Source organism: Triticum urartu, chromosome 7A, assembly GCF_056163025.1.
Source record: "Triticum urartu cultivar PI428250 chromosome 7A, HENAU_Tu73, whole genome shotgun sequence".
Lineage (NCBI taxonomy): Eukaryota > Viridiplantae > Streptophyta > Magnoliopsida > Poales > Poaceae > Triticum > Triticum urartu.
The window spans coordinates 206,245,782-206,256,077 of record NC_141879.1 but is presented as its reverse complement, the minus strand read 5'-3'; positions in this window follow the sequence as shown (position 1 = coordinate 206,256,077).

The following is a 10,296-nucleotide window of genomic DNA, read 5'->3' as shown; positions in this document are numbered from 1 at the left end:
GAATATGAAGCACTCTTCTATGGGTTACGTATGGCCATCTCACTTGGCGTCCACCGCCTCATGGTCTATGGCGACTCAGATTTGGTAGTCAATCAAGTGATGAAGGAGTGGGACGTCAGAAGCCCAACCATGACTGGCTACTGCAACGCGGTGAGGAAGTTGGAAAAGAAGTTTCACGGGTTAGAGCTCCATCATACACCCCGACTGAAAAATCAAGCAGCCGATGATTTAGCAAAGATAGGCTCCAAGAGAGAAGCCATTCCGAGTAATGTGTTCCTGGAGCATATTCATGCACCTTCAGTTCAAGAAGATCCCTTTACTAAAGATCCCCCACAGCCAAAGAGTGCCACCCATCCGAGTGAAGTTGAGATTCCAGCCGTGGTCGACCTAATCATGGATATTTTGGTTATTACTCCCGACTGGACAGTGCCGTACATTGCATATATCCTTAGGAAGGAACTCCTAGAGGATGAAGAAGAGGCTCGACAGATCGTCCGTCGATCCAAAGCCTTTATTGTGATAAGAGGACAACTGTTCAGGGAAAGTGTAACCGGAGTCAGCCAGAAATGCATAACCCCAGAAGAAGGTCTAGCAATCCTCAACGACATCCACTCGGGGACCTGTGCTCACCATGCGTCCTCTAGGACCATTGTGGCTAAAGCATACCAAGCTGGATTTTATTGGCCACGAGGAAATGAAATGGCGAAAGATATAGTCGACAGATGTGAAGGCTGCCAGTTTTACTCCAATATGTCCCACAAACCTACGTCAGCCCTAAAGACCATTCCACTCGGCTGGCCCTTTGCTGTTTGGGGATTAGATATGGTTGGACCGCTGAGGACTGGTAGGAGTGGCTTCACTCACGTGCTTGTAGCAGTCGACAAGTTTACCAAGTGGATTGAAGCCAAGCCTATCAAGAATCTGGAAGCTAGTACTGCCGTCAGCTTCATTAGCTAATTGATGTTCAGATACGGAGTTCCATACAGCATCATCACTGACACTAGATCGAACTTCGATTCAGATGAGTTCAGAGCCTTCTGCGCCTCCCAAGGCACACGAGTCGACTATGCTTCAGTCGCCCATCCCCAGTCGAATGGACAAGCAGAGAGAGCAAATGGACTGATTCTCAAAGGATTGAAACCCCGACTGATGCGAGACCTCAAGCATGCAACGGGCGCCTGCGTTGATGAACTTCCATCAGTTCTTTGGGGATTGAGGACAACTCCCAATCGGTCGACTGGCCGAACTCCATTCTTCTTGGTATATGGAGCTGAAGTTGTTCTACCGAGTGACTTGCTTCATAATGCACCACGAGCCGAGCTCTTCACTGAAGATGAAGCAGAACAAACTCGGCAGGACGCAGTCGAACTCCTAGAGGAGGAAAGAGAGATGGCCTTGATCCATTCGACCATTTATCAGCAAGACTTACATCGATTCCACGCCAGAAATGTGAAAGGTCGAGCCTTTCAAGAGGGAGACTTGGTTCTTCGAGTGGATCAGCAGAAACCACACAAGCTCGCTCCTGCTTGGGAAGGCCCCTTCATTGTCACCAGAGTGCTCCACAATGGAGCATACCACCTTTACAATGTTGAGCATAAGAAGGACAAGCCGCGGGCTTGGAGTGCGGAGTTGCTCCGCCCCTTTTACACTTAAGTACTCATTCGAATAAAGTGTAATAAGAAATACCTTTGTAATTTGCTTACCAAAGACAAGAGCTTTACAGTCCTCTTAAACGATTGTTGTTTCTTTTATTTGCGTCTGAAATCCCCCAGTGGGTGGCTTAGCTGCGAATCCGTTTCGCCTAAGTTTAAAAGAAAATCCTACCGAGTGGTGAGCAAGCCTCCCACTCGGAGGCTTAGCTGCGAATCCATTTCGCCTAATTTTAAAAAATCCTACCGAGTGGTGAGCAACCCTCCCACTCGGGGGCTTAGCTGCGAATCCGTCTCGCCTAAGTTTAAAAAATCCTACCAAGTGGTGAGCAACCCTCCCACTCGGGGGCTTAGCTGCAGTCCAATACTCGCCTAAGTTTAAAAAATCCTACCGAGTGATGAGCAAGCCTCCCACTCGGGGGCTTAACTGCAGTCCAGTACTCGCCTAAGTTTGTAAAATCCTACCGGGTGGTGAGCAACCCTCCCACTCGGAGCCTTAGCTGCAGTCCAATACTTGCCTAAGTTTGTAAAATCCTACCGAGTGTTGAGCAACCCTCCCACTCGGGGGCTTAGCTACAGTCCAGTACTCGCCTAAGTTTGTAAAATCCTATCGAGTGGTGAGCAACCCTCCCACTCGGGGGCTTAGCTGCAGTCCAGTACTCGCATAAGTTTGTAAAATCCTACCGAGTGGTGAGCAAGCCTCCCACTCGGGGACTTAGATGCAGTCCAGTACTCGCCTAAGTTTAAAAAATCCTACCGAGTGGTGAGCAACCCTCCTATTGGGGGCTTAGCTGAAGTCCAGTACTCGCCTAAGTTTATAAAATCCCACTGAGTGGTGAGCAAGCCTCCCACTCGGGGACTTAGCTGCAGTCCAGTACTCGCCTAAGTTTAAAACGTCCTACCGAGTGGTGAGAAACCCTCCCACTCGGAGGCTTAGCTGCAGTCGAGTACTCACCTAAGGATAAAAAATCCTATCGAGTGGTGAGCAACCCTCCCACTCGGGGGCTTAGCTGCAGTCCAGTACTCGCCTAAGTTTAAAAAATCCTACCGAGTGGTGAGCAATCCTCCCACTCGGGGGCTTAGCTGCAGTCCAGTACTCGCCTAAGTTTAAAAAATCCTACCGAGTGGTGAGCAACCCTCCCACTCGAGGGCTTAGCTGCAGTCCAGTACTCGCCTAAGTTTAAAAAATCCTACCGAGTGGTGAGCAACCCTCCCACTCGGGGGCTTAGCTGTAGTCCAGTACTCGCCTATGTTTAAAAAATCCTACTGAGTGGTGAGCAACCCTCCCTGTTGGTGTCAAAATTGGTGGATCTCGGGTAGGGGGTCCCGAACTGTGCGTCTAGGCCGGATGGTAACAGGAATCAGGGGACACGAAGTTTTACCCAGGTTTGGGCCCTCTTGATGGAGGTAAAACCCTACGTCCTGCTTGATTAATATTGATGATATGGGTAGTACAAGAGTAGATCTACCACGAGATCAGAGAGGCTAAACCCTAGAAGCTAGCCTATGGTATGATTGTATGTTATGATTGTTGCCCTACGGACTAAAATCCTTCGGTTTATATAGACACCGGAGAGGGCTAGGGTTACACAAGGTCGGTTACAAAGGAGGAGATATCCATATACGTCTTGCCTAGCTTGCCTTCCACGCCAAGTAGAGTCCCATAGGGACACGAGACGAAGTCTTCAATCTTGTATCTTCATAGTCTAACAGTCCGGCCAATGGAGATAGTCCGGCTGTCCGGAGACCCCCTAATCCAGGACTCCCTCAGTAGCCCCTAAACCAGGCTTCAATGACGATGAGTCCGGTGCGCAGTATTGTCTTCGACATTGCAAGGCGGGTTCCTTCTCCGAATACATCATAGAAGAATTTGAATACGAGGATAGTGTCCGACCTTGCAAAATAAATTCCACATCCCACCACAGAGAGAATAATTTTTCCGCAGATCTAATTTGCTGGCTTGTTTTGGCAGCACGATGTTACGTCATGGCCCGGCGATTATTCAAACTGTTTCTTGTAACAAGCCCCGCACATAACGCGAGGCAGTTTTTCGACACGTCTTGTCAAAGCAGAGATCGTGTCCCCTTATTACGGGATTCTCATCAATACGGGCGTGGGTAACCCAACCGCGCCATCAATTGCGGCGCTTGGGGGACAAGCGAGTTTTACCAGGCAAGTGGGGACGCTTAGTTTTGTCCGTCCATATAATTGGATAAGGATTCACCTTTCTATCCATGCCTTCTTCCTCCTCTGCTCATCCCCTCCCGCACACTCGAGCTCTAGCGCCCAAGTCCTCACTTCCATCTCAACCTTCTCCAACCATGTCTGGAGCGGGAGTCAAGTGGATGGTCTCCTCCATCACGGAGGGAGACGTCAAGAAACTGAGGAGAGCAAGATACCTGCCCGACGACATCGCGCACTGGCTCCCAGATGAGGGGCAGCTCATCCCCACCCCCAGGACCCATGAGAGGGTGGTATTCCTCACCCATTTCCTACGCGGACTGGGATTCCCTCTCCATCCCTTCGTCCGGGGGCTCATGTTTTATTACGGCCAGGATTTCCACGATCTGGCCCCGAACTTCATCCTCAACATATCGGCGTTTATCGTCGTGTGCGAGGCCTTCCTCCACATCAAGCCCCACTTCGGCTTATGGCTGAAGACCTTTAATGTCAAGCCAAAGGTGGTGGGCGGCCGAAAGGCGGAGTGCGGAGGCGCCATGGTGGGAAAGATACCCAACATAACATGGCTCGAGGGCTCCTTTGTAGAAACCATAAAGGGGTGGCAATCGGGGTGGTTCTATACCACCGAGCCACGCGACCCCGCATGGGTAGCGGCCCCCAAGTTCCGATCTGGCATCCCCATGCGGCTTACCTCCTGGAAAGAGAAGGGCCTGTCCTGGGGTAATTCAAAAGAGCTGACCGGACTCCAGACATGTATTCAAAACATGGTGGACAAGAATCTCAAGCTCGTCAACATAGTCCAGGTTATGCTCATCCGCCGGATACTCCCGTGCCAACAACGGGAGTTCACCTTGTGGGAGTTCAACCCGGTGCAGCACCGAACTCTGAACAGGCTCTTCGACACGACTCATGAAGATGCCTGGAGGGTGTTGTTCAAGAGCGCCGAGGTCCCTCCCCCCATTACTGAGGATCGCGGCTTCAGCGAAGCTCCAAGCCAGTGCGGTAAGCTGTTTTACCTTTCACAGGATACTCGTTTTTATATAGATTGACTCTATGCGGGATCTAAACTCCCGTGCCTTTGACAGGACTGGCAGAAGATGGCCGGAAAGATCGACTGTCCGGCTCCTTTGCCCGAAGGCCCCGCAGACGCCCTTCTGGCGAAGATGTTGACTCCGGCCCCTTATAAGGTGCCGGAGAAGACCAAGAAGGCCAAGGGAGCTCGAAAGAGTTCCCGACGCCAGGCGTCGTCGGACTCGCCGTCCGATGACTCTACGGTGCACTCTTCCCCCGAAGACGAGGTAGAGGAAGAAGAGGCTCCCCCACCGACTGGGGGAGACAAGAAAAGGAAGGCCGCCCCAACTGGGGAGGCCGAAGGGTCCAAGAAGGGAAGGACTCTCCTTCCAGATAGCTCCACTGCCGCCGACGAAAGTGAAGACGAGTGGTTGCCCAGGGCCAAGCTCCCGGGGAGATCGTAAGTATTCAGATACCAAAGTTACCCATAGGATTCCTTTGTCGCACTACTTTTCCCAACGCCGAACTTAATTGTGCAGGCTGCCCCGAGCCAATATCGAGGTATCATCGGACGGCTCCCTGGGCTCGTCGGACATGGATAGCGATCTAGTCCCGACCGCCACCTCCCCTCATCCTGCCGACGACGCCGAAGTGTTGTCTCAAGAAGCACCGGATCAAGGGGGGACCGTCCCGGAGGCGCCTCAAGGCGACCTTCCGGACTCCGGGAGCCGAGGGGACGGGGTCCCCGAAGCTCCGAGTTTGGCCCTCAGCCGAACACCGCGCCGGATCCTCCAATGGTTCCAGACTCGGGTAGGCGGTCCCCTTCTAAGAGGGGCAAAACGCCAGTGCCGGTGACTTCTGCCCATCCAGAGGCACCGGACAGCCTGCTGGAAGCGCTTTGCAGCGCTTCCATCGATGAGGAGCACCGCACCATCATGAGTGCGGTGATCCAGAAGGTTCAGTCCGCCAAGAGCGGATTGACTGAAGCCTGTGCCAGCCTTCTAACAGGCTTCAAGGTAAATTGTTAAAATGTAGTGGAAGTATTACCGCATAGACAGTAGCCCCTGATGCTTTGTACGGTGTTCACAAAGAAAAGCCGAACAGAGGATTAAATAATATCGCAGGAGTCTAATATAAGTATGTCAATATGCATATGCAGGCTTCTCTGCTGGCGTCCGCCGCACTAACTGCGGAGGTCGCCATACTGAAGCAGGACCTTGATGGGTCCAAGAAAGAGCTCAGCCTTGCCAAGAGGCAGCTCGAGGAGAACGAGGGTAAGTAATACCCCATCTATAGATATTTATATATATATAAGGACGCGATTGCAAAATGACAGGATCATTGTATGTTTTGCCATGGGCCACGACCGAGGTGGCGACCCTGAAGCAAGCGCTGACCAAGGCCGAAGATACAGCGGCCAAGGAGCGCACCAAGCGAGAGAGGCATGAGGCTCGAGTGGGCGAGGTGCAGCAAGAGCTCCAGGCTCTCGTGACGAAACACGAGGCATTGGAGCTTGACTTGAAGACGCGAGAGTCTGAGCTTGCCGCGGCCCGTGAGAGCGTGAAGAGTGCCAAGGCCGAGGCCCAGAAGGCCCTTCAGGAGATCGACGCGATGAAGAAGATAGCGGCGGGTAAGGATTTCTATATGCAAAGCAAGCATTGAAAAGTGAATTATCGATTACTTACCCGAATCCGGAGCTCTTCAGGAGCATTCACAGATTTGCCCCGCAGTGTGTCCGATGCCGCACAATTTTACCAGGACGAGGACGGGAGCTCGACGGAGAAGCTGTTCTGGTCTCAGTATGCTGAGGCCGAACATCCGGTGCCAATGAGCGACCAGCTGAAGCAGATGGTCAAGCTACATAAGGCGGCCGATCATGCCATGAAGGGCTTCATAGTCCGGTTGTGGCCTGGCGACGCCCTTCCGAACAGCTTCTTCGGCCTGGTGAGGTGGCTTGTGGATGCCTGCCCATGGCTGGAGGTCGTCAAGCAATCCGTTGCATTGAAGGTGCACGCCGGGCTTTCGCCCATGTAAAAATGCAGTGGGTCAAGCTAGACACCGTGAAGATGATCAAGGAGGGGCCGCCGGAGGGCAAGGAGCACCGCCACCCCGAGATGTACTACGAGGGTGTTCTGCTGGGTGCCCGTCTTATCGCGGATGAGTGTTCACAAAATGTAATATTTGAATGAGACTTGCTCATTTTGTCCTGTATGTATGAAAACTTGTATCATATTCGCTATGCAACGCTTGTTAGGATTTAAAATATTACCTTCTATTTGGCTGTTTATCCAATCCGAGAGATGGCTAGCCCTCGGCTTCTGCCCCCATGCCACAAGTGCTGGGATGTTCGGGATAAACCTGAGCACTCTTGTTCCCATATTTGGGTCCTTCGAGGGAGGTGCTCAGCACAACGAACAAGGCAACCGGACTAATAATGCTTTATCACTCTCACTTAACCATAGAATTCTATAATTTTAAATTTCGGCGAAGCCCCTGCTATTTGGAAGGCCGAATTCGGGGCGCGATACACGCCTGTAAGCCGGACAAAGCCGACCCCTCGCCCTAAGCGGCATAAGTCTTTAGGGACTCGAAAAACCTCGCCGAACAGCGACCAGTCTCTCGCCTTATCATGACAATCAGTTTTTGCTTTCTCGATTGAGGTGCTAAGCCCGGCAGAACCAGGGCACAATCGCAGTAGTTCTCCTAGCGCTACCTTAGCTGGTAGAGCGGAACGTAAGGTACCAAAACATAGGAGCCAGGCAAACCCAACATTTGACCAAAGACATGATTCGGAGCTGATGCATATAATGCTATAAGTTCAGGGTGCCGCACTTGTGAAAGTGTTTGGACTTTTCACACCGCATTCTGGGGTATGTGAGCCCCTGGTGTGTTGGCCGTACCAGAGTGTATAGTTGCAAGGTGTCATTAATGAACATATATATATATATAACAAGAATGCAATAATAGCTGTAATGTCATGCATTGTTTATTGAGAAATTGCGTTAAAGCAGAGTGATACAGATAGTGCGATAAGCAAAAGAGTAGGACTATGTCCCTTCCAAGGGCGAGCTGAGGAATGATATAAAATCTGTAATCAACCTGGGAATTCCGTTGTACAACGTAGCTGTCTGCCTCCTTGGTTGCTGTATCATGTGTTCGGCAATAGAGCTGCCAGACCGTGTTTCCAGAGATTAAAGTCCTGAAATAAAAAGAAAAATAACCAAATGGGAAGCCCCTAGTCCGGTTTAGGCCGCGTCTTGGTGCGTGCCGCAGTTGTGCCCCCCTTCCCCACCTGTGCCCATGGTATGTTTAATGCGTAATTATGTACGCGCGGCACGAATATCGCCCTTGGGCTAGGATTGGGGTGGCCACTGTATTGCTATGCGAGCTTAGATCGCTCCAGGCGGTCTATTTGTCGATTTCCCCGAGCGCGCTTGAAGGTGTCCGGACTTTGAAACGCCGAACTGGTAGATTGCCTTGAGAGGCTGCTTTGCGCTTCTGCTGCGAGGGACGCGGTGTGCTCCTCTGTTCAGAGAGAGCGCTCTGTGTTTCCATTGACTGTAATAACTCCGCGAGGTCCTGGCATCTTGAGCTTGAGGTATGCATAATGCGGTACCGCATTGAATCTAGCAAATGTGGTTCGTCCGAGCAGCGCGTGATAACCACTGCAGAACGGGACTATATCGAAGATTAACTCTTTGCTTCGGAAGTTATTCGGGGATTCGAAGACCACTTCCAGTGTAATTGAGCCTGTGCAATGGGCCTCTACGCCTGGAATGACGCCCTTAAAGGTCATTTTTGTGGGTTTGATCCTTGAGGGGTCTATACCCATTTTGCGCACTGTGTCCTGATAAAGCAGGTTCAAGCTGCTGCCGCCGTCCATAAGGACTCGAGTGAGGTGAAATCTGTAGATGATTGGGTCTAGGACCAATGCGGCGAATCCGCCATGACGGATACTAGTCGGGTGGTCCCTGCGATCGAAGGTGATCGGACAGGAGGACCAAGGGTTGAACTTTGGGGCGACTGGCTCCAACGCATATACGTCCCTCAGTGCACGCTTCCGCTCCCTCTTGGGGATGTGGGTTGCGTATATCATGTTCACCGTCCGCACTTGCGGGGAAACCTCTTCTGTCCTCCAGTGTGCGGCTGTCGGGGTTCTTCCTCGTCATCGCTATGCGGCCCCTTGTCCTTGTTTTCGACAATTAACTTGCTGGCCTGCTTGAACACCCAACAATCCTTGTTGGTGTGATTGGCTGGCTTGTCTGGGGTGCCGTGTATTTGACACGAGCGATCGAGTATACGGTCCAGGCTGGACGGACCCGGCGTACTTTGTTTAAATGGCTTTTTCCGCTGACCGGGTTTAGAGCCTTTGAATCCGACATTGACTGCCGTATCCTCAGTATTTTCGCTGTTAATGCAGCGCTTATGCTTGTTGCGATGTGACCTGCTATTGCCGTCCTTGGTATCTGAGGTACCATGGTTCTTTGATATGTTATTACTGCGAGCCAGCCAGCTATCTTCTCCCACACAAAAGCGGGTCATGAGCGTCGTGAGAGCTGCCATAGATTTCGGCTTTTCCTGACCAAGGTGCCGGGCTAGCCACTCATCTCGGATGTTGTGCTTGAAAGCAGCTAAGGCCTCTGCATCCGGATAGTCGACGATTTGATTTTTCTTTATAAGGAACCAAGTCCAGAATTGCCTGGCCGACTCTTTTGGCTGCTCAATTATGTGGCTTAGATCATCGGCGTCTGGTGGTCGCACATAAGTGCCCTGAAAGTTGTCGAGGAATGCGGCTTCCAGATCTTCCCAACAGCTAATGGAGTCCGCTGGCAAGCTATTAAGCGAATGCCGCGCTGGTCCTTTGAGCTTTAGTGGGAGGTATTTGATGGCATGTAAGTCATCACCGCGGGCCATGTGGATGTGGAGGAGGAAGTCCTCAATCCATACTGCGGGATCTGTTGTGTCGTCGTATGATTCAATGTTTACAGGTTTGAAACCTTCTGGGAATTGATGTTCCATTACTTCGTCTGTGAAGCATGCATAAGGGGTGTGCGGCGCCTCTTTATTGGGCTATATTGCGGCGCAGCTCGAATGGGTCTTGCCCGCTGTGTTCGGCCCGGCCGGATTTGCTTTTATTGTATCCGGCGTGACGTTTACCGTCTCGTAGAGTGGTGCGCCCTCGTGTTCTGTAGATCGATCTTGAATGCTTTGCTTTGTCCTCCAATGTGTCTCGCAGGTCTGGCGTGTCTCCCCATGCCTTTTTATTTGAATGGCGTTGGGGTGGAGGCGGAGCTTTTGGCTGGAATGTCTCTCTATCGCGGCCACGAGGTGGCCGATCAGCCATATCGTACGCTTCTTCCTCCAGTCGGGGTAATAACCTGCACCTTGGGTAACTCTTGGAGGGGCGCTCGAGTTTATAGTTCTCGGCTGCGAGGACTTCAGTCCATTTGTCAGC